Raw genomic sequence first — 20,900 nt, 5'->3', positions numbered from 1 at the left:
CTTGCAAGTAAACATGATTGTAGGACTGAGCTACAAACCATTGATAAAGGATAACATCTATTACACCATCAAGCACATCAGAGATCTCTTGACCAGTGAGATGTCATTGTGCATATTTGAATACTCACATAAGGCATTGGTTCAGTTGGGAATATTGTCTACACAACACAAGGTGTCGTATTAACTGTGTGTTAATAGGTAGTAGCAATCAGTACATAATTTCTAAGGCATGCTGGGTGCCTGGGTCTCAAGTGGTGGCACTTAAAGTGGCCATGTGGGGAAGCAGATTCAGAACAAACAGCTCAAAGATTGACTTCCCCCCTTAATGCCCATTATGTTCAGGTTTATTTCAGAATAGTTGCACCCAAGCGTGGGGGCTTTCAGCTACTGCTATAACTACCGCTTTCCTTTCTCATCCAAATGTATCTCATGATGTAACAATTCCTGTGTATCATGACACTCTAGAAGCCATGAGAACTGTATTTCTCACCATTCTTAATACTCAAGAGCCTGTCACAGCAGTGTTTTGGATGTAAAAGAGGTCACTACTTGCGGAAAGTGTTGGGGCAGAAGTAGGTCTTCTGGTCATCAATGGTTTTCCTGAGAGGTTGGAGAGCTTTTCAGATCCTATTATGCTCCTGGTGCCAAAAGTACAACAATGTCTAGCCTTTGGACTGGTCTTTGAAAATACTTCCCCCATTCCACAGTTTTGAGAAATGAGCTGCAGATTCTGAACCAAGTGAGGGGAAGCATGCTCATCATTTATCACTAGCCTGTCTACAAGTTGTGTCCTTCAAGGTGAAAACCTCCCCACCCCTAGACTTGTGGGGCTTGCTTGAACAAATAGTGGTTAGTATGGTGGGTCACTGCTGCAAAATTTCCTTCCTGACATGGTGTTGCTGCAGCTCACCTGAAGGGTGCAGACAACACAGCCACATGGTTAGGATGTCAGAGAAGTCCAATGAAAACAAAAGCAGGAGCCGAACTTGCCAATCTTCATTTATTCTTTCCATGCCCAGAAAGGAAGTCAATCCAGCAAATATGATTGGTATTTGCTGCTGCTGTGGTTTTCAGGCTGCAAATGATATGTAATTGATTGGGTTTTCCCCCTCATTTGCATTGTGTTTCTGTTGCATTGAAATGAATGGGGTGGAATAAAATGAGATCTTTTAATATATTTTGCATATTTAATTATGTAAGCTGCATAATTTTGTCACAGTGGACAGTGAGAAAAATAATGTAGTTTTTGGAAGAAGACAAAATGCAGCAGAACAGAAACAGTATTGTTATTATTGTCATTATTTAATTTACTACCCTTCCTTTAACCTTAGCTCCAGGGATAGTTACAACCATTTAAAAGACAACTTAAAAGCAGTTTTAAAAGTTGCAATCTAAAATATGCTATCTCAAAAAAGGGTGGGTCCTGATAATAGAAAATAAATGATTTTATAAAACAGGAATATTTTTGAAAAAGGACTATATTCAGAAGCTTGTTGTCCGCTGCTTACAGTATTCTTCAGCAGAATAATAATAGTTCTTTGTAAGCCAAACTGAAATGTATAGTTTGCAGGTGTAATATTTGTCAGCTGTTTAGAACATTACAACAATAATTTTTGTGCTATATGGTTCTTTGTAAGTCTTGCTGAGTTGTACAGTTTGCAGTTGTAATAATATTTTGTCTACTTAATTGAAAACTTATTATTATCAACATACTGTTCTTTACAATTGTGTGCTCTTCAGCATTTTTTTGTGAGGGTCCTGAAAATACACAATTTTTGTTTATGTAGTAGCACCTGATGAGCAGATAGCCAAGGCATTAATACAGACAGTCTGGCGAATATTGGGGGTGGGGCAAAGAAGAGAGTGATAACGATATAAATAAGGTCTATTTCCCTGTTATGCAATCTGACAGCAAATCTACTGACTCATTTGATACTTTAGAAGCTCCAAGCTGTCACAGAGCTACACAAGCCAGTTCCTCTTTTTCAAAGCTTCCACTGCACCTTAGTTGTAAAGAGATGGGAGTAGTTGGAAAGGAAGGGCAAACCTAGCTACTGTCATCTCTTCCTTGTTTTCCTGAGCAACGTGGGGTCAAACCTATGATTCTGCTAAAGCTGGCAGCCAACTCTGGCACTGCCAAAGGCACAAAACAGCAACAAGAAGACACCCCAGACGTATTTCACTGTTATGAGAGTGTAATAAAGCTTGACAATGTTATATCCCACATACCTGCCTGTTTCCATATGGGTTAGTGTCTCTGTGTGTGCGTGTGTGAGTGAGTGACTGAGTGTGCCTGTGTCTGTGTCTTTTTCTGTAAGACAAAAACATTTCCCACTTGCTCTTCATTTAGAGGATCCTGTTTTTCTTTTAAAAGCAATGACAAATATGGGATGATGATGGAAAAGCCTGTGTGAAATAATGAATTGGAACTTCGGGGTGGCAGGGAAAGTCTTTACGGACCTTAGAAGAATGATTAAAGCAATCAGACTGCTCTTTACTGGTGGAAACCGAGTGTAACAAATGAGAACGACACAGTCGTTTTGCCCTAGCCGGAGGAAAGGGCAACACTGTTTTGCATGGCAATTAGAGGTAGCAGTTCTGAGCTACATTTGAAATCACTCAAAAGAGCTATTAGAAAAACATCAAATTGGAAAAAGTTTGATAATCTGGATTGTTTGGGAGGTAAAGGGGGTGAAAGGTTTCATCGTGTTGGGTCCATATGGAATAAAAATGTATTCTAATTATATTCTGCATTGGGTATAAATTATTTCCAGTATGCCCTTTTCCCTTAAGCTGAATTGCATGTAATTTTGATGGCATTTATTTATTTTTAAAGATCCAGACATTTACCTTTTCGAAAGAAATGTATTATATTTTTCTTTTGCACACGCAGGTGACAAAGGCCTCAATGCACAGCCCTGTCCTGAAAATTAAAGCTTCCATGTTGATAGGTGCAAGAAGAGGGGCCATCCTTCATCCCACACTGATACTTTTAGTAAATAACATTTTATTGCTTTGGTATTTTAAACTTTTGTATAGCTTTTTCTTTTTTCCCCCCATGGCAAGTCCCTTTGACACAATTTATATAGTAAGGGAAGCTTTTAATGTTTAATAGATTATTGTATTTTAATATTCTGTTGGAAGCCACCCAGAGTGGCTGGGGAAACCCAGCTAGATGGGCAGGGTATAAATAAATTATTATTATTATTATTATTATTATTATTATTATTATTATTATTATTATTTAGAAAGGGATCTAGGGAGTTATTGACTAATCTACCTACTTCCAGGAGCACTGCTTAGCAAATGTGCCCCAGCACCACTCCTGCCAGTTTGCCCACCGAACTCTGACTTCACCACCACCTTCACCTCCAGGGAAGCAGTAACGATGCCACTTTAAGGATGCTTTTGCTGCAGCCCCACTGGGCAAGCCTCTTCTTCTCACTTCCTTGTGAGCACTTAAGACAGCTTTTTATTTTTATTTTTTAGCAGCCTCAGTAAAAGATTGTGCACCCTCCCCAAAAGTGAATGGAACTCAAGGTGACCCAAATGGCGCTCGCCAGTCACAAATGGAAGATGCTACATTGTTCATGAGCTCTGGGAGCATGTCTGTGGCTTTTCTTTCTGTTGCTCACATCAGGGGAAGTGAGTCAGATAGATGGGAACAAGTTTGCCCGTACGAAAATGAATGGGGGAAAGAATCAGCGGGAACTGGTGTGTTCATCATAGTCAAACCTGTCCTATCCCAAAGCTCCTTTCCATCAGTTTCATCAGCCTAGTGGGCTGTAAAGTGCCTGCATATCAGATGGTGGCACTCTGTCAGGGGGCCCCTTTAAACTGCAATGCTCAATGCACAACGGGATTTAAAAATACCACTTCTACACAAGACTTTTATTTTTTTAATGTGACAGCCCTCTTTGCATTAGCAACATCCTGTGACAACCCTACCATGAAAACATTGTTAAGATTGTATAGAAGGCCTATGCACCCAGATTTTTCTCCTCCTGCTTGCAAAGCAGACCTTAAATATCTCACATAACTGGTTTGTGTAGCTAGCCTTTATGTAGTTATTCTTAGCAACAGTAGCTAAGTCACTGCAGTGCGTAATGGCAAGGCACCAAAATATTGCTTGCTTTTTATATTATACCAGTGAATACCTTGTGCTCATAGAGTAGGAGAGTCTCATTGTTGCTGTTTGTTTAATTGCTACACACACATGTTGCACACATAATCATTAACACGCTCACCTCTGTCTTTACACATATATACAGTCTTACCATAGGATGGAAGATTCAGGTCATTAATACTCTAACAGATACTGCTACTGTTTGGGGGTAAGGGACTTCCCAGCGCCATAGCACTTGATTCTCACAGAGAGCAAAATCAGGCCTCTGTGTGTTACCAGCTCCAGCTGCAAGATTAGACTGGCTATTCTTACAGTCAGGTCTTTCAAGACCATTTAAAAGCCTTCAGTGAGGAAGCCTGGTGAACATTCTGTGTGAGGGAGTTCCATAATGACAGAGCCAGACACTGAGAGGTCCTGTCTTGTACCTACCAGCCTGGTGGACATCATGGGCAGGCTTGCAAACAGGGTCTCCACAAATGAACTGAAGGGCTTGGTGGGCTCAGGCAGTCCTTCACATAACCTGGTGCCAAACCATTTCGGCACTTTGAATTGGCCCTGTGAGCACATTCAAGACTGAGTTCTAAAACAAATTATTCAAGAGCGCAGGCCAGTGCAAAACCGCAGTGCAGATGTAACACTAAACCATACTTTGTACTACGTGATCGAGCTTTGTCTTCATGCACCTGCTCCATCTGTCGTGCACCTAGACTGTCTTCCTTACTTCTGGATTGGCAGCAAAACATGGTTTAGCCCTCTTCCAGGGCTAAGGCGCCGTTTTCAGAAAACAGGTGAAGGAGCAGTGGGAATGAGATTGCTTATTCTGCCACCATTTCCTTCCATTCATGGAGAGCAACTGTGTGAGGTGGGGAACCTCCTATATCTATAGAGTCCACTCACATTTTGGAATCTTGGATACTGAGGACTCCAAAACACAGGAAGTCTCCACAAATGCCCAAGGCTCTCCACTTCACATAGTTGTTATCCAAAAGTTGAGGGCAATGAGAATTAGGACCCTCATATCTCCACTGTTCCTCCTCTCATGGCTGAAGGGCTTTTTGCTCGTTGGGGGATTAACTGCAAACTATGGTTTGCTACTGCTGGGACGCGGGTGGCGCTGTGAGTTAAACCACAGAGCCTAGGACTTGCTGATCAGAAGGTTGGCGGTTCAAATCCCCGCGATGGGGTGAGCTCCTGTTGCTCGGTCCCTGCTCCTGCCAACCTAGCAGTTCGAAAGCACATCAAAGTGCAAGTAGATAAATAGGGACCACTCCGGCGGGAAGGTAAACGGTGTTTCCATGTGCTGCTCTGGTTTGCCAGAAGCGGCTTAGTCATGCTGGCCACATGACCCGGAAGCTGTACACCAGCTCCCTCGGCCAATAAAGCGAGATGAGCGCCACAACCCCAGAGTCGGCCACGACTGGACCTAATGGCCAGGGGTCTCTTTACCTTTATGGTTTGCTACTAGTCCTGAACTAAGTGAGGAAATCAGTGTGTACAGGCCTTTGCCCACCCTGCCCTCAAAAGAAACACACACATTCCACATTCATTAAGCAAGGAAAATGTTCTAGCACCCTTTCCTTTTGACTCGGACTTTGATGCCTCCCAATTTATATAGAAACAGACACAGAGAAGTAAATTGATGTTTTTTTCTGCCTCCCATTCCTGACTGATCCCTGCCTTTCAAGGCCATTCCATAGATTACATATATTATGTCTGCCTAACTGAGGCATTTGTCTTTTGAGATGTGCATTTTCATGTAGTCTTCAAGTGAAAGCCATAATTACAATTCTCTCGTTTCCCACGTGTAGCCTGCAAGCGATAGTGCTAAGAATGAGGGGAGAAAAGAAAAGTAACCTTCATTAGTCAGTACATCTAGGCTTTTGATAACTATTGAGGAGGGGATGTCTCGGTACACAGTTGTCTGAGATTGAAACTTTTAACTGTCAAAACTACCTTTACTCTCCACTTCATTCTTTGTGTAAATTATTTTCTTTAACGTACAGCCTTTGAGAAATCTTAGCGGCGCTTGGAGGGAAACAAGGCAAAAAGAATATAGATGCTGGGCCTCCGTGACTGACAGCCTAAGGCTAAAAACTTTTTTACAGCCAAAAGCTTTTCCTACGCAGAAACATGTTCTCCTCAGATATCAGTGGGTACTGGGCAGTGACCGTACTTTTAAGCCAAGGAAGAGTGACCCCTAGTGTTTACAAACAGAGATTCAGAAATCCGGCCCCACTTTCTAATGATTTTGAGACTAAAAAACGATATATGTTAATTATCCCATTGCATATTATTGACATTTATAGCACAGAGGTATCCAAAAGACTGTGTTCTCCCTTTCCAAACATACCATAGTTAATCTATCATGCACCACTAGGTGTGTAAATCCAACAAATGGCACACTTTCTCTTCGGAAAAGGCACAATGCTTTGCTTGAATGAGCAAATAGACCTATTCCAGAAGACCAAATGCCCTAAACACTGATTACACAGAGTACAGAGGATGACAAATCACACCCTAAGTCTCAGAGGTAGTGAGCTGCACAGAATGTTTGCACCTGGAGCTAAGTGGAGAAAATAAACCTTTCCTTCTGCCACATTCCTTGCAACAGGGGAAAGGAAGAAGAAAAGAACATAGCTATCTTAAGTGACATCATTTCTGAGAAAAGGCACATGCAGGAAATGATCTAGCCAAAATCCCATTCATTTCAGGGGGAAGGAATTCAGCAAGTGTTTCCTGCGTAAGACACTCTCAGACGCAAATCAGCAGGAATTAAAAAATGCATCATCCTCCCCACTTTTAACCAGTAATCAGCTTAATCCTCCCAAATGCTAAGCTGTTCTCTTCCTTTTGCCAAAAACCTATGTTTGTCACTGGAAACGTGTGTCAGGAATCCAAACTTGTATCATTTCCTCAAGAATGAACATGCATATTTTTGAAAAGTAATATTGTAAGTAACCAAAAAACTGGCATAGGGTCAAAGCTTATGATTTCAGACTAGCCTAATCCCATTCCCCACCCCCACCCCCTGAATGTGCCACAAAGCAATTCTCTCCTATTATCTGTTGTGCCTTTGAACAGTATCTGAAGGATGATGTGTACAGGTAAAATGAGAAGTAGGATTTTTCCACAGTCCTCACTCCAGCTTCCTTTGAGGGTGGCCACTCACACATCACCAAAAGAGAAAAGAGGAAACCAATTTCCATAAAATCTGCATATGCTAATTAGGTATAGATGCTGGGCAACCTGTGTGCCTGCTGAGTCTGCTATCTGGTGCTAACTGTTGATCAGCACCTTTGCAGTTTCTGTTCTCCTTTTTGTAGTTCTTTCTCTTTCAGCTGGACTTGGACTGGATGGATCATTAAATAGAAGATGGTCCTCTGTAAAATGGGATACTTATTCACCCCACATCCTATGCATTTTCAGAGATTACTGATTACTGTCTGGACAGGATTTATGCATGTACAGCTTACAGAAATTATGATGAGCATGCATACTGGGTTGGAATGAGGACATCCTCCTGCTCCTCATTCAAAGTCCAGTCATCATAACATGGGAAGAGTCCAGTGGCGTGCGGTGAAATATTTTGTAGGGAAACAGTTAGGGTCACAGGTACCAGCTTGTGGGGGTGATAGGGAGGGGCGTTGCACGCGTGGGCAACCTACCTACCTCCCTAAGCCAGACAGAAGCTTCCTAGGCTTTGAGAAGGGGGTGCCAGGCCTCTGACAGAAGGCTGGAGCCCTCCTGCCTCCTTCCCAAAGCCAAGCAAACTTTGGGAAGGTGGTGGGAGGGCTCTTGGGCCCATCAGCACATTGTGCCTTCCTCCCTAAGCTTGGCCAGAAGCTTCCTTGGCTTTGGGAAGAAGGGGAATATTTAGGGTACTAGCCTATTCCTCCTAGTTCACTGACTAGGAGGCCACTGGAACAGTTCTTGAATATTTATGTAAATATCACGGACATGCCCAAATGTTTTCTCAACATGAGCAAATTGCACCACCACCACACCTTACTCTTAGGAGCCACACAGGTGCCTCTTTGTGCTTATTCTGGAATATACCTATGTCTTCAGTCTGTGGCCTTGGCCAAGGCTGTCCAAAGTACAAGAAGGTGGCCTCCTTCTCTCCATCTGGTTTTCTTGTCTGTCTCCTCTTTTCCCTTGTTGCTGCTTCCTTTCCCTTCCTTTATCCACGTCCTTTCTCCTTATTACTGTTCTTTCCCCAGTCTATTCACATAGCAGCTGTCATAGGCCATGCTTTTTGCATGCTTGGACCTTTTCATGTTGAGTATGGTACCACCTTCACCTCTGAAAAAGGACCTCTAGCTAGTCTGATGGGCACAGTCATCCACTCTCTCCTATACATTCTTGACTTTGGATAGGCAACCGGAGGGCCAGATAGTACTGTTCACGGACCAGATTTGGCCTTGGGTTGCTAGTTGCTTATCCCCATCCTAGCATATTTCTTCAGATGGTTCATTTCCCAGTGTTTAGTGTGAAAATAAACCAAAATAATGTTACACACCAACCCAATGTTCACATGCACTGTGAGATTCCAGGAGTCCCAGGCTCTTATCCAAGGTTGTGTATCTGTTGGGAAGATCGAGGCACAGTGGAGGCTAGTGTCTTTAAGAATAATTGTTTATTACCACATATTTACTCCTGGAGTCTTCAATGGAGTGGGTGTAGAACATTATACCCCAAGAGTGTCTCTCATTGCCCCTCTCCTACGTTCAGCAAGCTTGGGTCCAAAGCAGCCATCAGCCATGACTTCCTGTCTCTTAGTTCAGCATCCTCCCACCAGCACCAAGATGGCTCTGCCCTCCAGCCCCCACATGGAGATCTGGTCTGCCTAGCAGGTCATGGAGGACTGGCCTTGGTCCTCCTTCTTCCCAACACACCTCTCACCAAAAACCTCCTGTAAAATGACATTTTTTACTGTCAGCTCACACCCTTCCCTGTCACTTTGACAACCCCTGTTTTGCACAAACCTAAGAACCTTATTTGAATTGTAAATGCCTGGCTATTGTTTCACAATGGCTTGCATTCAGCCAGCCCTAGGCTAATTCCAAAGCCAGCCCAGGGATTCCTTGTTTGGCACATATCTGTAGCTTCCATTTTTCCTTCCTATCCCTAAATCACAGAATCATAGAATTGTAGAGCTAGAATTCCTCCCCCCCCCCCAAAAAAAAAACTTCACACACACACTGCTCCAGCACACACTAAATTAATTTGCAAAGGTCTATGGGTCTGAAGCAATCAGATTACAAGGCCAACCCCTTAAACAAAGAAAACCACATTAGATGAAGGTGTTATATATTTGGCAAAACAAGTCAGAAAAAAATATGGAGAAAGGGAAATTGATTTGAAATTGTTGAGCTTGTTTTCTCAGACACCATTTCGTGCTCTGTGGTCACAAGGCAGCTTTTCTCCCTATTAAAAACAAACAAAGCGATGGGGTCGTTAACTTCCAGCATCATTTTGTAATACAAATGTTTGCTGTAGAAAAACCCCCTCAAACCAACAGGAAGAATTTTATTAAATGATTAAAACCCAAGTATCTTCAATAATGGAATAGCTGGTTGCTAATTTTGGACAGAGATGGCTGTTAGAATCTGGGGTTCCTAAAAACTGGTCCTTTTATTCTTATTATTATTCAGAAGATAAATTCTGACATTTTCAATTTTTCAATTGAGTTTTCAGCTTTATGTTAGCACCAGGAAAATACATTTTCTATAAACACACAGCAGTATATATGAAGAGACAGCTGTAAGCAATGTAATGTTTCGTAATAGCATATTCCCCTCCACAGAGACTCCTGGGAGTTTTTATTCTTTTTATTCTCATCTTTCTGGTCCATAGAGATGCTCACAACACATTTAGGAGAACCAAAGCACATTTTCTCAATGTAACAGTGCAAAAAGAGAGGAAAAAATCCACCTAGGGAGGTTAATAGGGGCTCACCTTTGCACCTCTGTGCTTGTTCTCATGCTGTGCAGTTGTTTTTAACTCAGTGAAATTTTGTTCTAATTCATTGTATGGGGTACTCTGGTCAGTTATTTCAGGGTTGTGCTGGTGCTGCAAACTAGCTGGACTGGAAGTCCAGCTCCCAGACCTGTTGCAAAGGCTCATCTAGTTCCTTTGAGTGGTTAAGAAGGACCACACAAAAGACATGGGGCAGAGCAATCCAAATTCTAGGAAGCCAATGTAATTTAAATTATGCCAATGTAATTTATCCTTGTTCTAAACCTGGCAGAGGAAAGACAAGCCTTTAAAATATAGGGGTTTTTTGCTGAGTTCCTAGGCCATATGACCAAACTGAATAGAGTTTGGAATAGGTTTAAGTCTCCCCCTGCTCTGTCCTGTCCTGTCCCCAATTTTGAGGAGTTACCCCAGCATCATGTGTCAGCTTTGGCTGAGTCTGACTGCATAAGGATGGAGGACTTATGCTGACATATCTCTGACTGAGCTGGGATGAGGGATTTCAGTTGGCTCAGCCAGAGACCCACCTATTTCAAACTCCACTCATTCCATAGTCCTTGGGTTTGGATTGCTCCCTATGTGAGGGAAGGGGTTTATGTTGTACCCTAAAGGCAGGGAGAGCACCTCCATCGCTGCCAAATGAAGGAGCACAAGTTTGCACTGGCAAAGAATGACAAGTGCCAGAAATAACTTGCAGAAGCAAGCAGGGCAAACTTTCCCTGCTTATGTAACTCCTTTTAGTGGAGGCTGGTCCATAAGGTGAGCATGCACCACCAACATCAGTTAGCCCTCAACTACCCTCTATCTGCCTGCCTCCTTAACATCCAGTCCAGTAGGTGGCGCTGGCAGCCAACTTCCTTTGCCATCATCTCACTGTTGCCCTTACAGAATTTAGCAGGGAGGATGATGGGGACAAAACTGGAATTAGTTGACCCTGCATGTCAACTACTGCTTGCCTTCTGCCCTATCTGTCCCAATGGGCCCCAGCCACTATGGCTTACATGTAACACTCTTGCAGCGCACAAATGAAGAGGATGCAGCGCTAGGACAATTGCTTCAAAAATAATGCTAAAGTGGATCTTACTCATTTATTTGTTTCCAGAGAGGTGGCCACCTTAGTAATTGCAGCAGAATAGAAGAAAGAGTGTTGTGGAACCTTAACAACTAGCAAATTGATTAAGACACAAATTTCACTGGGCTACAGTCTGCTTCATCAGATGTATGAACTGTTACCCCCAATATATTCACATGATTTCATGGTGATGGTGGAATTGTAAAGAATGCAGTCAGAGAGAAATGAAATGAAAAGTACAGGCACTGCCCTCCAATCCCTCTCACTATCAAGATAATATAACAAGCAAATAGAAAGAGAACCTATCGAGTTGACACTGACACAAAACCCCTCACGTACACTATAAAAAATAATATAAGTTTCACAGAACAGCTGTTGAAAACACCAACACCCTGGTATAGGTAAACCAGTCAATTTATATAACAATATATAGTAATAATGTATAATATATATAATATATATAATGTTTTTGTTTTTGTTCGATCCATTTAAATAGTTGATGGGACTATTTTAAAGCATGGGACTTCATCTCTTGGAGAGGGTGGTCTACAGAGTAACATAACATGGGCAGGAATGTGGCAAGGGGGCAGTTGTCCCCCTTAAATCTGTCATAATCCCCAGAGTCCCATCCTTCCTTTCTTCTCTTTTGTTTTTAAGAGTAGGTTTACAGCATTTGCAGAACCAGGGATATGAGCACAGGCGCTATTTTTCTCAATTTATTTTTGCGAGAAACTAGTCTTCTCCCCTCTTTCATGTTTTGTCCATCACTCCCCTCCCCCCCAAAAAAAATCCCCATGTCCATGTAACAAACTTGTTCCTTGCAGTTGCTCCGCTGTCCCTGGGACATTTATCTAATAAATCCTTATTAGATCCTTATTTCCATAAATAATTTTCACTCCTTTTTTCTTTCTTTCAATTATCTTTCATGCAATGAGAAACACTGACAAAACTGTGACTGATGTCCATGGTATATTTGCAGACTTTTTAATATATAAATGAGAAATGTCAGTGAGAACTGTTTATCTGAAATTGAATCTTTTTTATGCATAACTTGGTTCAAGAGGTTGCCAGTTTCAGTACTAATGTGAATTAAATTGCCACAAAAATAACACGCTGGGCATGACGGTACATGAAAAGTGTGAGACTTTCATTTGGAGGGTCACCCACCCAATATTGTACATACTGTAGAGAAATGTTGTAGGTATGAGATAGGTAGATGGAGGGCAGGTAGATAGAACAAATATGTTTGAATTTAGGGTAAACATATTTGCCTCTCTTGAGCAATGCATACAATGTAATATAATGCTATATAACATAGCATAACATAATTTTAGAAAGTTGGTTTCTTTGTCTGTTTTCTGTGCCCTTCAATGCCTCTAAAGATATCACTCTAAAGATATACCAATTTGGCATGGTGGTTTCTGAGATCATTGACGTTTGGGTCCATATTTGAATATCATCGGACACCATTTCAATTTAAGATATCAGACTGGACCTTTTAAAACTGCATTGATATTAACCGTATCTGGCAAGAAACTAATAGGACTGTGGGTCAGATGAAAAGTGAGATGAGCACCACAACCCCATAGTCACTTTTGACTGGACTCGTCAAAGGTGACTATGGGGTTGTGGTGCTCATCTCACTTTTCAGGCCAAGGGAGCTGGCGTTTGTCCACAGACAGCTTTCTTCTTCTTGGGCGATCACTCATAGCCAAGTAAGACTGTCTTCCACAAACACGGTTTTAACAATGAGTCTGTAAGTGACTGTGGAGGCCAATTCTGGATCCACATGTCCTTCCACTGTGGGGACATTGGTTCCCGGGCGGGAGTTCATCACGGTGTGGATTTGCCAAGCATGCCTTCCTCTTAGCATGTTTCTCCCTTGCGTCCTGAATTCGAGTGTCTACAAAGCCCATGGCACCTTTGATAAAGGCTGTTCTCCAATTGGAGCACTCACAGGCAAGTGGCTCCCAATTGTTGGTGTTTATATTACATTTTTAAAAATTTGCCTTCAGACAGTAATGGTATGCATTTGGACACCTCTTAACCACGCTTTGCATTATGGCTCCATAGATCAAGGAATTAGTTTTTGTCTTTGTTTGGATATAGCTGGAAGCCATCTTGATTCAAGATGGCAGACTAAACCTTTAAAAACTGTTGTTGTTGTTGTTGTTGTTGTTGTTGTTGTTGTTGTTGTTGTTGTTGTTGTTATATTTCCCAAGCAATGAACAATGCAGTGGACAGAGTTTTCATTAACTGTTTTTAATGTAAGTTGCTTGGGGTTACTTAGTGAGAAAAGTAACTAATACATAAATGTAATAATAATGATGTCTTAAATTAGGACCCTGGAAGCAGAAGTAGAGCATCTATTTTGCATGCAGATGGTGCCAGGTTCAACCCCTTGTGTCACTAGTTATAAGGAACAGTCTTCTTCTCTGGCGATCACTCATAGCCGAGTAAGATTATCTTCCATAAACATGGTTTTAACAGTGAGTCTGTAAGTGACTGTGGAGGCCAATTCTGGATCCACACATCCTTCCACAGTGGGGACATAGGTTTCTGGGTGGGAGGTGATCACAGTGGGGATTTGCCAAGCGTGCCTTCCTCTTAGCACATTTCTCCCTTTCATCCTGAGTTCAAGCTTCTTCAAAGTCTGTAACACCTTTGGTAAAGGCTGTCCTCCAATTGGAGCGCTCGCAGGCCAGTGTTTCCCAGTTGTCGGTGCTTATACTACATTTTTAAAGATTTGCCTTGAGACAGTCTTTAAACCTCTTTTCTTGACCACCAGCATTATGCTTTCAATTTTTAAGTTTGGAATAGAGCGGCTGCTTTGGAAGACGATAATTGGCATCAGCACAACATGACTAGTCGAACAAAGTTGATGTTAAAGAATCATTGCTTCAACACTGGTGATCTTCGCTTCTTCCAGTACACTGGCAGTAGGTGACGCAAAAGATCTCTGCTTAAGACCCTGAAGAGATGTTGCCCGTCATTGTAGACAATACTGGGCACAATGGACAAATAGTCTTGACTTGTGCAGCTTTCTATAGTCTAAAGTATCACTGGCAGAGTCAAAGGCTACAATAAGCCAGCTACAGAATTGGTGCCAAGCCAAAACAGATACCCATCTTCCACACAACGTAAATATTTTTTTTTTTTTAAAAAAAAACCACTTTGATGGTCTTCTTATCTTTTGTTGTTGTTTAGTCGTCTTAGTCGTGTTTGACTCTCCGTGACCCCATGAACCAGAGCATGCCTTGGAAACTCACTTTCTTCTCAAAGCTTCTCCTTTTTTAGGTTCATGGAGTTTTCTTAGCAAAATACTGGAGTGGTTTGCCAGTTCCTTCTCCAGGTGGATCACATTTAGTCTAAAATCTGGGCTATGACCTGTCCGTCTTGGGTGGCCCTGCACGGCATAGCTCATAGCTTCTTGGAGTTATTCAAGCCCCTTCACCACGACAAAGCAGCGATCCATGAAGGGGCTTCTTTTCTAGCATACATTTAAAATACACATATATATCTGCTGCTTAAATATTGCTGCTGTTTGTAACAAGGTGGCTGTATTCACAATTAAAGGAAAATTCAGAACACAAGTATCTTGGCTCAGAAGAGTATAAAGAATGTGTATCTGCCTTATGGGTGAAGGTGAAGAGGTCTTCCTTTCATGAATCTGTGTGAATCCATAAAAAAGTAATATTGCAAGGTCAGAAATATTTCGAGGTCCCCCTGCTTATTTATCCAGCAGTACCACCTCCCTGCTTGCACAAAATGCGTGGGGACAGTGAAAGCTCTTTGATTTTATCATTATTGAACTGCTATTGAACATTAATATGCACATTGATTAAATAACTGCTTCTCAGCCTTTTAAATTATGCCTGCAATCACATCAGCACTTGATATTTAATAGGAGCTTGTCTCTACAATTTGCTTGTCTTCAATTTTCTGGCTTATCTGGATTTCTGTGCTTCTGCCAGCAGTTATTTTCCCTGCTAACTTCATTCATCATGAATATACAAATTTCTGGCAGCTATTATTTACCGAGACAGGTTAATGTAACAGCAATCCTTCCATGCAATTAGCAAAAGGTAGCCACTGACAGCTGCAGGTTTGAATGGGTTGTTTCTAGTAAACATTTTGCTTCAGGTGTTTTTTCTTTTGTCCTCTCTCTCTCTCTCTCTCTTGTCTCTAGGGGATTTTTGTTCTAGGTATGCCATATGCTGTACACCACAGTGGATTCAGTGGGCTGCTTCTCATTATCCTGGCTGCAGTTTTCTGCTGCTACACTGGCAAAATCCTAATAGCTTGCCTGTATGAGGAAAATGAAGACGGGCAGCTGGTAAAAGTGAGAGGCACATATGAAGACATTGCTAATGCTTGCTGCAAAGAGCCATTTCCGAAACTTGGTGACAGAGTTGTCACTGTGACCCAGGTGATGGAACTGATCATGATATGCATTTTGTATCTGGTTGTTAGTGGCAACTTGCTGTCACACAGCTTTCCAGATCTCCCAGTGACCGAGAAAACATGGTTGGTAATTGCCTGTGTAGGCCTGCTTCCTTGTGTGTTCATCAAACCCTCAAAGTCCTGTCCAAGCTCAGCCTCTTCGGCTCCCTAGCCCATTTTGTAGTGATCACATACTGCCTGACCTAAATGCATCTGTGGTCCTGGGCAAGATTCAGCCTCTCAGTGGAATTTGAGAGTTTTCTGGTCTCAGTAGGAGCGATCATTTTCAGTTCCACATCCCACATATTTCTTCCTACTCTGGAAGGGAATATGCAAAATCCTGGAGACTGTAGATCGATGCTGAATTGGACTCATTTCTTGGCCTGTGTCTTCAAGACAATCTTTGCACTGACTGCATTCCTGACTTGGGGTGAAGAAACAAAGGAGGTCATTACTGACAACCTTCCATCATCATTGCAAACCTTAGTGAACTTGTGCCTCTTAGTCAAGGCACTTCTGTCTTACCCAATGTCATTATTTTCAATGACAGAGATTTTGCATGCCTACGTAACTTGGAGCCACACCTCTCTATCACTTCCTGCAATTTTAAAAAAGTTCTCTCCTCTTGTTAACTCAGCTGATGGCAATATTCATACCACATTTTGTTTTTCTGATGGGTTTAGCAGGTAGTGTAACGGGCAGTGCAATGACCTTCCTCCTTCCATCTCTTTTTCACTTGAAGCTGAAATGTGGAAAATTAATATTGCTGGAGAAATGTGCAGGCATTTCTGTCTTTACCTTGGGCATCTTCTGCAGCCTAGGTGGTCTTGTGTGCCCTGTAAAAGGTCTACTGAAAGCATTTGAATAAAAGTAACAAGATTACACCAAAGGCCCTTAACGTTTGCCTGTTGTACAAAAGTAAAGTTTAGAGAAATAAAGAAAACATAAGCAATTGCATCAAAGTCTGTATTGAAGTTGGATCCAATCATGGTTTAGTCCCGCTGGAATCACTGGGACATGATAGGGATGACCTACAGGCTCCATTGATTTCAGGGGGACTAAAGCTTAACAAGCATCCACTATATCCAGCCAATCTATCCATGCATTTATGTCAACATTTTTATTTTATTTTATGTTGAATACATTTCACATGGAAAGTGATTTAATTCCCAAATGGAATACCAAGATATCATATAACAGTAGCGGAAGACTTTGAGGCAAGGCAAATCCAAAAATATGAGACAGGATATATAGTTCATATCTGGAGCTTTGTTTTGTTTTGTTTTTAATTTCTAGCCTACTGTGCAGAGAGAACACAGCAGAATAACACAGGAGAGGGAAACAGAATTACTGGCCTATCACTTTGCCCCCACAATGGTGCACTTTTCCATTGCCCCTAAAGACAGATGGATGCCAATGACAAACAACAAGTTTAGGATATAATGCCAGGTGCTTATGTATTTTCTTCCTCAACTGAAATCCTTTTCACATCATTGAGAGTCAGAGAATATTCCGTCCACTCCCCGGGACCTTACATTTTGCTCTGGATATATTTCATAGCAGAACAAAATCTCTGCCTTCAGTGAGGCTGCTGCTGACTGAAAGTAAAAGTTAAGCCTGTCACTCTGGCCCAGTACTCCAGTGAACCTGATAAAATGTTACCATTCTAACAATCTAATGATACAGATAATTCAGAGTATTCACTGAACGAAATAAAAATCCCTCTGAACCATGGTTATTGTGTAAGGTAACTTCTCCATTGTTTTCTGTTTACTATTAGTAATCACTTACCCCCCCCCCCCCCAAAAAAAGGACATCGCACCATCCTAAGTAGATATTTTTGAAAATCATATTTGGTACAAAATCATCTTTTGTCAAATATATCAACAAATTCATTCTGTGATGAGAAATGGCATTAATGACTATGTGCCTGCATTGACTTCTCCCCATTCCGCTGCATGTTTTTCTTTCTTTTCAGGTATTCTGAGGTTTCTGCTGTGCTTGAAAATCAACTCATTCTGCACCTGTTTGTCTCATTCACCCCATTCAGGGATGAAGGTCCTTTCTCCTGTTGAGAACCCATTCCCTCGGGTACCAGGAGGATGCTTTCTAGAGGCCAGAGTCAGTGAGAGCATCCATGTGAGATTACAGCTGTAGGCTATCCTGAGACCACAGGTTTCTCACTTCTGATCTTGATTGTGGTGTGCAATGAAAGAGAGAGCTGTATTATGCCATTAGGAGGATATGACATCAGTGGATCACATAGTATGCCTGGTTCATGCTAGTGCACCAAGCCATATGCTATTGGCCAGGCTTCCTCAACCTCGGCCCTACAACTCCCATGATCCCTAGCTAGCAGGACCAGTGGTCAGGGATGATGGGAATTGTTGTCTCAAAACATCTAGAGGGCTGAGGTTGAGGAAGCCTGCTATAGGCCATTAAACAATTTGTCTAGCATAAAACCACTTTCTGGCCTCCAAGTGTAGCAACTGGATAGTAAGTGAATACAGCAAAACCTACCTGCCGATACACAGAGCAAAGGTTGAGGGTGAAGAGGCTAAGCTGTGAATGGTGAACATCTATTTATTCTGTAATATCTGTGATCTGTGCTTTTCAATTCAGTTGAGATGCCTTTAGTTTAATGAGGCTTTTACAAAATAAAAAATGGTCCTCCTCAAGCCTTTCCATCACCACCTTAAAGAACACCCCCAGGATTCCAAGGATGAGGCTATACCAAGAAAAATGAGAAAAATAATTATTTACTGTTCTTTCCCCCTCGTTGTTTACATTTGTAAGACTCCCGTTTCCGAAATGCAATTATTCTATGGTTTAGGAGAAGCTGCACTGGCATCATCAGGAAGTTAATACGCAATTCATTTTCTTTGTTATGCAGAGTATTTCTTGACTTCTTTTTGTGTTTTATCTGAGCAAAGTGGAAGCTGAAATAAAATAAAATCTACTTCAATAAGCAGACATATAATTAACATCCTGCACAACAGACTTTAGTTTTAAAAGATACTAGCTTATTAAAAGAATAGGCATCACAATGTATTCTGCATTAGTGATAATCCGTTATGATAGGAAACAATCCAGATAGAGTACTTTAATGAATACTTAGCATCTTATTATGTCAAATCTATCTTAGGTTAGGTAATTAGAATAATTATTTGAAAGACAAAAAGTTAAATTATCATTACTAACACTTTCACTCAAGCTAGCACCAAGTCATAATAAAAATGTGCAAACTGAGGTTGGCTCATAGACTTGAATGCCAAATGATGATTTTCAAAATGCAGCATTTTCCTTTGTATTTCTGAACAATGATTCTGGTCTGAATGAGCAACAATGACTTCTGAAGACTAACACATTGAATTGTTACAGTTGCGCAATTAAAGATGACACAATACACTTAACATGCCTGGTTATCCTTCTTTCTATAACAATGTTTACACTGATGAAGTCATGTGGCTTGTGTGCACATGCATGGTGTCTACTCTAGAGAATGCTGAATGCTCTTAACACCCATTTATCTCCATGCTATGAAATGCATTAACAGCAGCAGATTGTGATATACCATGTAGTGGGGGACTGAACCATGTGGAAAACACATGAACAACTGTTTACTGCATGGCTAAACCAAGCAGCAGAGGACATCAAGCAGCTTTCAAACGGTGTAAGTGCTTTGATGCCCACAACCTACCAATTTCATGCACTTAACATTCTCAAAATCACACCCCTTACATCTATATCACTTGATTTGTACCAAGAGGCCATTACTATGCTCAAATTTAAGAGGATCAGGTGCAATTCTAAAGAGTGAAGCAAGAGCCTACCAACTGGAAATCACAGGCTCATATAATGTGTGAATAGTGATAAACTCCATGCATTAAATCCCCCACCCCAGATAAATTATGCAGATTATAATATATACCCAAGGCTAGAAATCTCATCAATGTCTTCTATGTAGTCTGGGAACACTAATACATACAGGGAACACTTTCATCCATAATGATTTGTCCATTCATTCTAATCCAGCAAGAAGATTTCTTCATGTGTGCAAATATGTGCTTTTTTATGAGATTGACTACTCCCACTTAGGCAAATGATACTTATACAAGCATGTACTGGATCTAAGATTCTAAGATGGTGTACAATAGTAATATGAAACAAAATACAAATGCAGTAGGCAGAACAATAGCTACAACTGAGAATCAACAGCAGAAAATACCTGGGCAAATAAATATATCATCAAACGTTCTCCCAGTCTTAGCATTTCTAGAATAAGATGAAAGAAAAGATGTGAGGAACTGCAACGGTAAAGGAGGCAAAACCACTAGGCAAATCAGATTGCTTCTTTTCTTTTCTTTTACTTTAATCTAAAACTCCTGCTTATGTGTGCATGATCTGCCATCTTGCATTTGTGTGCCAAGCCCTCCGCTTCTCCTCCCTTTAGGTCTGGCCAGATTTAAACTCTCTCTAAACCCTCTGCACACTCAGTTGGAGCAAAATGAAAGAATAGGTTGCCTTTGCATGTAGAGAGATTGTTCTTGTAATGTGGTAGAGGGATTTAGAAAGAAAAAGAAAGAATAGCAGTGAACAAAACACTAAAAACAGTCTCTAAATTGATGAGTTATGAGAGCTTCTGCAGATTCAAATAGGGAAATCCCCGCTCAACCCTGAAGCTTCCTGGGTGGCCTTGGGCAGTTGCTAGATTTTTGTTTAACCTACCTTAAAGGGCAGTGGTGAGGATAAAGTGGGATAACTCCCATGTACAGCACCTGACCTGTTTGGATGAAGGTTGGGATACAAAGATGACGGTAACAAAGCTTATATTTCTAGCCCTTGGTGTAAAGCGTTCACCAGCATATCACATCTTTAGAATATAATGATAGATCAAGCCAAAAGCCCATCTAATCCAGCATCTTCTTCTCACAGTTGTCAACCAGATGCCTATGGTAAGCCTCAAAGCAGGACCTGAGGGCAACAGTACTCTTCCTACTTCAGATTCCAAGCAACCAATGCTAAGAGACTACTATCTCCAGCAGTGGAGGCTGAACATGGCCATTGTGATTAGTAGCCATTGATAGTTCCTCCACCTGCACCCACAACATTGGTTTGTGGGGTGGGATCAGGAGAACCCCCAGCACTGCACAAAAGGGGGTTGTTCTGTCTGGCAAGCTGAAAAGCTTGCACTAGTGGAACAATTGACACAGTGCTGTGTTGAATTTCTCCCCAATAATAAAATGTATACAATAAAACAAGAACAACAATAAAATATAAAAC

The 20,900-nt window shown here is 41.4% G+C and overlaps 1 pseudogene across 1 annotated transcript; it reads left to right on the top strand.

Moving 5' to 3' along the window:
• The first annotated feature begins 12,293 nt into the window (after nucleotides 1-12,293).
• On the top strand, nucleotides 12,294-16,485 carry LOC309338619 (vesicular inhibitory amino acid transporter pseudogene; annotated as a pseudogene). Its single transcript has 2 exons — nucleotides 12,294-12,299; nucleotides 15,364-16,485. The product of its transcript is annotated as a vesicular inhibitory amino acid transporter pseudogene (transcript).
• Nucleotides 16,486-20,900: the final 4,415 nt, after the last annotated feature.

The sequence above is a fragment of the Podarcis erhardii genome, assembly GCF_964252035.2.
Source record: "Podarcis erhardii genome assembly, chromosome: 3".
In the NCBI taxonomy this organism is placed as follows: domain Eukaryota; kingdom Metazoa; phylum Chordata; class Lepidosauria; order Squamata; family Lacertidae; genus Podarcis; species Podarcis erhardii.
Note: the sequence above shows the minus strand (reverse complement) of the source record. Positions and strands in the feature narration are given on the sequence as shown.